We start from the raw sequence: 7,692 nt of genomic DNA on the forward strand, positions 1-7,692 counted from the left end.
ATTCCATAATTCTAATTTAAATTATCACTAATGTTTATTTTTCCCATCAATAGGAGTTGAAATGCACAATTCCTATTTCTCCAAAGAATCAAACTGTTTTTATTTTTTAATGCCCTCTCTACTGGCCTTGGTAAGGTTTATGTGTAATAAATACTCACACCTGGGGGCTTCCCTGGTGGCGCAGTGGTTGAGAGTCCGCCTGCCAATGCAGGGGACGCTGGTTCGTGCCCCGGTCCAGGAGGATCCCACGTGCCGCGGAGCGGCTGGGCCCGTGAGCCATGGCCGCTGGGCTTGCGCGTCCGGAGCCTGTGCTCCGCAACGGGAGGGGCCACAGCAGTGAGAGGCCCGCGTACCACAAAAAAAACAAAGACAAAAACAAAACAATACTCACACCTGGTCAAAAACTAAACTAAGTTGTAAAAGCTTAGAGAATTTCCCCCATCTGAACATAAACCCCGTGTGTAAAGATGACAAAAATGAAGCACCTAGGGGACCCCCAATGGTGCCCCTCCTATGTATACAAGCCTGTGCCATAGTGTGGCATAGTATAGACACAATTCTGTATGTATCTTTTGATTTAACATTAAATCATAAATAGTTTCCTTGTTGTTTCCAGCGGGCACGGGCTGGAGGGCGGGGGAGCAGGAAGAAAGAGAAAGGAACTAGCATATGCTGTCAAGTGTCAGGCATCATGCTGGCTTCAAATTGAATCTTTGATGTGCTGCAATCTGGCCTGTCCAATTTTGTTGTCATTGACGTTGTTTTGGCCATTTATGAAAACATTCAACAAGCAGTACATTAGAAACTTTGTTCACTTGATCTGACTTAATCCTCACAGCCATGCTCTGAGGAAGATATTATTATCCCCATTTTACAAAGGAAGAAGCAGGAACTCAAAGAGATTAATCCAAGGTCGCACAGTTAATGAATGGAAGAAACTGGGTCCAAACTTACGCTGTGTCTGCTCTGCCACACTGTGCTCCAGCCCTTCCCCCAGCCCTGAAATTACAGATGGGATTTTCACCCTCTGCTCAGTATGGTTGGAGGGAATGCTAGAGATGGGAGCTTGGGGGAAGGGTGAGCTGCAGGGCTGCTCTGAAGAGGACTGAAGCCTCCTGGCCCTCTGCCCACAAACTCTTTCCCTTTTCTTTCTTGCTGGTGAAAAACATAATATTATAGGTGACTTTGTTTTATACACACACATACACACACACACACACACACACACACTCCAAGGAGAGGGCTCCCTATAAATAGAGTATCCACCACCTACCAAGATGCTGACCAAGGACTTATCAAATGTCCTTTGAGGCTAAGTATCTCTCCGAACTGGTATTACTGAACCTGAGCACATGGACTGGGCCTATCCTTATGTTAAAATAGCTCTCCCATGGAATTACGTGATCTGCCCCAACATTTACCAACTTTGCCTACATTTTATACCTCAATTAAATATCTAACTGCAGAATAGATTCACTCTAGCCTTTTTTCCTTCATTATTTTTCCTTCATATTTTGAAACATTGTCTCTCCCAAACACATTGATTTGATAACTATCTTTAGTGTTGTGTTTGGATTCCTTTTCCTTTCTTGTGTGTATATCTAGTATAGATTTTTGGTTTGTGGTTGCCATGAGGTTTTGATTTAGCAGTCTCTATATATACATGATTGTTTTAAGTTGCTGATCTCTTAATTGCAAATGCATTTCCAATATCCTGCATTTGTACTCTCCTCCTCTCCCGATTACTGGTTTTGATATCATATTTGTGTGGGGGTGATTTCCTACGTTTACTGTATATTTGCCTTTACTGGTGAGCTTTCCCATTTCATTATTTTCTTGTTTCTAGTTGTGACCTTTTCTTTTCCACCTAGAGAAGTTCCTTTAGCATTTGTTGTAAAGCTGGTTTAGTGGTGACGAATTCTCTTAGCTTTTGCTTATCTGTAAGCTTTTTATTTCTCTGTCAAATCTGAAAGAGAGCCGTGCTCTGTAGAGTATTCTTGATTGTAGGTTTTTCCCTTTCATCACTTTAAATATATCATGCCACTCCCTTCTGGCTCGCAGAGTTTCTGCTGAAAAATCAGCTGATAACCTTATAGGGATTTCTTTGTATGTTTTTTGTTGCTTTTCATATTTTCTCTTTCTCTTTATTTTTGTCAGTTTGATAACTATGTGTCTCAGTGTATTCCTCCTTGGGTTAATCCTGCGTGAGACCCAAACACATAAAATTCCAGATGTTGCTTAATGATGCCTCTGGGCCATTGATACCTGGCTCTCATGATTAGAACTACCTAGAAACAGGCTGCAGCTGGATATGGTTATGGAAAGACAGGGGCTGGCACCCACACAGAACAGGGAGCCCACATTTAGTGAAATGAATGGGTTAGGAGCCACTGCTTCGGGTGGCAGGAGATCATCTTGATGGCTCCATGAGTTGAGTTCTGCAGTATGCTGAACTGTGCACACCATGCATTCCTTTGGCCTCTTTCAGATGCAAGTGACAGAAACCTGACTGGCTGAAGCAAAGGGAATTTATTGGCTACTAGCTGAAAATTCTGAGGGTAGCCTTCAAGTGTAACTGGATCCAAGTGCTTAAATGTCATTAGGAATTTGTCCCCATCTCTTTGCTCTGCTTTCCTTTCTTCAGAGGGATGACAAGATGACCACCAGTAGCTCCAAGCTTATTTTCCACAGAAATCCCAGTGGATGGAGAATATGTATTACTCAACTGTCCCATTAAAAGTCCCAAGACAGACTCTCAATTGGCCGGAATTGGCTCACGTGCTGAACATCTTCAGCCTGACCTTCAAATCTGCTCTCTATTCTTCTTCCTGCTCTGTAGCTGGGAGGCTGGCCTGGGCAGATGCTCCAATGGCTCCTTCCTTTGGGTATTGTCAGTGGGAAGACCAACAGGGGAATGAAGGAAGACAGAAGAATGACATCAGAAGGTTCATTTTCCCCAGATCCTTTTGCAAGGCTCTGCATGGGGTATTTGTGTCTCTTGGCCAATAGTCAGAGGTCCTGCCTCAGCTCTCTCCACACACCTTTCCCTCTTTGAGTTCCAGTAATGGCTCCTCAGTCTTGCCTCTACAAGCTGTGGGTGGTACCAGTGACCCACTATGAGTAACCCAGGAACTGCACTACCTCTTATGGTTTTCCTATACTCTGCCTACACTTATATGGGAAGGTTATTTGCGAGTTTCATCTGTTCCCAGGATCCTGATTGATACAGCTAACATACCCATCCCTAAATCAAATCCATGGTTCTCGTTGGACAGGCCTGAGTCACATGTCTACTCCTGAAACAAATATCTGAAATCAGCTCCATCCAAACCACAGGTATTGAGAGTAGAAGGGGCAGTTGACTCACAAAGGGACAGACGAAAAACAACCTCTGATCACTGTATTTAGCAAAGTAGATAAGACGGAGTTTTAATCCATTTTAATCATCAGTAAGTGTTAGATTACCAAGCATTCTTCAGAAGCAGCACTTAACATATAAAGAAGGATGAGTTTCTTCATCCTTTGCTGAAACAGCAATAAGACTGCCTTTCATCCATGAGGCACTCAAACCAGTGCCTCCAAAAGACCTGGCCACTCATTTGCTGAGCTCTGGGCCTGTTGACAACACTCTTCTGAAACAAATTGAAATTTCTGTCATCAATTCACTTTGAAATGTCATAAAGTAGCTTAGGCCTTGGCTGGCTGAGCAATAAAGCAGACCCTCTTGGCAGCTCAAATGAGCTGCCCCTGACAGCAGGACAAGGGACAAGGCATTAAACCTTGCCAAGAATGGACAATTTGGAAGCTGCCTAGTGGTAGAAATGACAAGGCCAAAATCATAACCACTTTGAAAAAAATGACGTAGGTTGAAGGATAAAATGGGGCAATAGCAACAGCATTGCAGAGCTATAAATGCTTAGAAGAACATTTAGCCTGAGAGAATTCTTTTTATATTTGGTCAACCCCCATGATAATGACTGGCTCTGCCATGGATGAGTCACCTTGCAGGTAAAACCATGGACCACTACCTCAGTGAACCTCAGCCCATAACCAATACCTAGAAAACTAGTAGTACAGATTTTAGTTACCTCATCACCCAACCCCATGGGGTTTTTTTGTTTTTTGTTTTAATTTTATTGAAGTATAGTTGATTTACAATGTTGTGTTAATTTCTGCTGTACAGCAAAGTGATTCAGTTATACATATATACATACTCTTTTTCATATTCTTTTCCATTATGGTTTATCATAGGATATTAAATATTTTTTCCTATACTCTACAGTAGTACCTTGTTGTTTATCCATCCTATATATAGTAGTTTGCATCTGCTAGTCCCAATCCTTCCCTCCCCCACCCCTCTCCCCCTTGGCAACCGCGAGTCTGTTCTCTATACCTGTGAGTCTGTTTCTGTTTCATAAATATGTTCATTTGTGTCATATTTTAGATTTCACATATAAGTGATATCATAGGTATTTGTCTTTCTCTTTCTGACTTACTTTGCTTAGTATGGTAATCTCTAGGTCCATCCATGTTGCTGCAAATGACATTATTTCATTCTTTTTATGGCTGAGTAATATTCCATTGTATATATGTACCACATCTTCTTTATCCAGTCATCTGTCAATGGACATTTAGGTTGTTTCCATGTCTTGGCTATTATAAATGGTGCTGCTATGAACATAGGACCAACCTGTGTTTTGTTTGTTTTTAAGAAATTTATTTATTTTATTATTTATTTATTTATTTTTGGCTGTGTTGGGTCTTCGTTGCTGTGTGCGGGCTTCTAGCTGCAGCGAGCAAGGGCTATTCTCTGTTGTGGTGCGCAGGCTTCTCATTGTGGTGGCCTCTCCCGCCGCGGAGCACAGGCTCTAGGTGCGCAGTCCCCAGCAGCCATGGCACACAGGCTCAGTAGTTGGGGCGCACGGGCTCAGTAGTTGTGGCTCGCGGGCTCCAGAGCCTCACTCCTTTCCCTGCCCTCCACCTGTACCTGTCTACTACCCATTCTTCATACAGCTCCCAGAGTGAACTTTTTAAAATGTAACTCCCATGCTTGAAACCCTCCACTGAACTTTCATTTCACTGAGAACAAGTTCCACACTCCTTACCTTATCTTACAAAGCCCGGCATGACCTGACCTTTGCCTACCTGTCTGACTCCAGTTGATACTGATATGTTCAGCCACACTGGCCTTATTTCCATCCTTAGAATACCAATCTAATTCATACCTTTTTGTGCATCAAATGTTAAAGGATTTATTTCATAAAATATATGCTTAAAGCAGATGTTATTTAGCAGTGAGGTAGGTTAAATATCCACTTTACCACTCTAGATCAGAAAAAGCCTCTGATCAGAAAGACAAAGAAAGATATTATATATTGATAAAGGGGTCAATCCATCAAGAAGATATAACAGTTCTAAACACATACATACCTAACAACAGAATCCCAAAATATATGAAGCAAAGCTGACAGAATTGAAGGGATGAAAAGATCTAGAAGAATAGTTGGAGATTTCAATACCCCACTTTCAATAATGGGTAGAACAATTAGAAGATTAACAGGAAAATAGAGGACTTGAATAACACCATAAACCAACTAGACCTAATAGACATATATAGAACACTCCACCCAACAACAACAGAATACACATTTTCTCAAATACACAAGAAAGAGTCTGCAGCATAGACCATATGCTAGGCCACAAAACAAGTTTCAATTAACCTAAAAGGATTAAAATCATAAAGTATTTTCTCCAAACACAGTGGAATGAAACCAGAAATAAATAACAAAAGGGGAAATTCCCTGGCAGTCCAGTGGTTAGGACTCAGCGATTTCACTGCCAAGGGCATGGGTTCAATCCCTGGTCGGGGAACTAAGATCCCATAAGCTGCACGTGGCCAAAAAAAGAAAAAAATACCAAAGGAAGTCTGAAAAATTCACAGATACATAGAAATAAAACACACTCTGACAAGCAATTGGTCAAAGAAGAAGTTCTTTGCAGAATTTTGAAAATTCTGCCTCCCCTAGCAAACTAGTAATTATAATACCTGCTGCCTTAATATCCTAGAGGAAGCAGTTGTATGCTATGAATCCCTGTACAAATCAGCTTTTGCTGCATCCTAAACTTCCATAAACGTGTCATGCAAGAATTAGCATTTATTCTCACGCTCACAAGTCTTCAGATTGACTGGGACAGCCTGCTTTCTTTAGGCTGCAGGTCTGTGGGGGAGGTGGGATGTTCAGGCAGAAGGAACAACAGCTACCTGAGGGCATTTTCTTCTCCTGCCAGAGGACAAAAGCTCCCAGAGCAATGAAGGGATGCACACAGTTCCTCTCAAGGCCCAGGCACACATGTTGTATGTTATCACTCCTGCCCACGTACCTTTGGCCAAAGCAAATCACGCAGCCAAGTCCAACATCAGGGAAAGGGAAGAATACTTACCCTTATCATAAGGATTGGAGGGGAGGTAATGAATGTCTGTGGAACAATAATCTACTCTTCCACAGCCCCCTTGGAGAAGAGCTTTGAAAAATGGTGCTATTGTTACTACTATGGATGCTGAACGATAATGTCTTCTTATTAACCATGTTGGTTGTATTACAAATGAATGAGACTAATCTTCTTACTGTATTTATAATTATTAAAAGCCATACAGAAATGTTAAATTCTTCAAAGCCATTTTACCCAGATTCAGTCAACAAGTATTGATTTACTAATTTATTCTTAGCTGAGCAGCGTCATCACCTCAAGAAGAACTTTTGCTTAGACACAATTTCTATTCTAGGACTGAGTAGGAACTTTTTTAAATGTCTGCATGATATACCAAAACACGGAAAGTGAATCTGACACCACTAATAGGAATTGATTTAGTAGACCTTTTCTGAAAATCTTATTAAAAGAAAAATTCCTGTGACATCTGAATTTTTGATTTATTGTAGAAAACTTCAACCCTCAGAAGGAAACTTAGTGAACTTTATCTCTGCTAAAGTAAAACATATCCAATACAGAGTCTAATCTTTGATGTGTTACTAATATTTTCACATGCAGAAAAAACTGATTGTGAATGATGACATTATCCTGAATTCTGCATTACTCAGTCAATTGATGATGCATAGTTCCCTCTCCTTCTATAACCCCCCTTCCAATAAATATCTCTCCCACAAATATTTCCATTCTATTTGTTTGATTTAGAACTTAGTGACAAGAAAAACATTTTAATCTTAATTTCATGCCAGAAAATATGAAGCCATGAAAACTTACTGAAAAGGATAGACATTTTTTAAACAGGATCTTAAGAGCCAGGCCCAATGCCTGTTGCCAAATTCAATGAAGAATTGTTTGGAGTAAGAACGGAACATTGCTCTGGGATTTAGCCAACTAGAAAGGCTGATATGCCATGACATCTCTGGCTTGTATAACCTCCCTGCCCTTGAAATGAACTCTGGAGGGAGGCAGCTTGGCCAAAGTTGACTATGAGGTGAAGAGTCCATCTCTAAGCCACAAAGTACCCAAAAACTCACTATTTAAACCCACCTAGCTAGGGGAAAGATCCATCTAAATTAGTGGAAAATTCAAATTCCCATTATTTCCAAATACAAGGAATACCTCTGGATTTAAGAAATTGACAAATGGAATCAAAGTTTTTTCCACTTCTCTTTCCAAAAGTGCCATTGAAATAACAAAAATATAAAA

Source organism: Delphinapterus leucas, chromosome 7 (assembly GCF_059928025.1).
Source record: "Delphinapterus leucas isolate spDelLeu-1000000601 "Yukka" chromosome 7, BTC_Dleu_Yukka2, whole genome shotgun sequence".
NCBI lineage: Eukaryota > Metazoa > Chordata > Mammalia > Artiodactyla > Monodontidae > Delphinapterus > Delphinapterus leucas.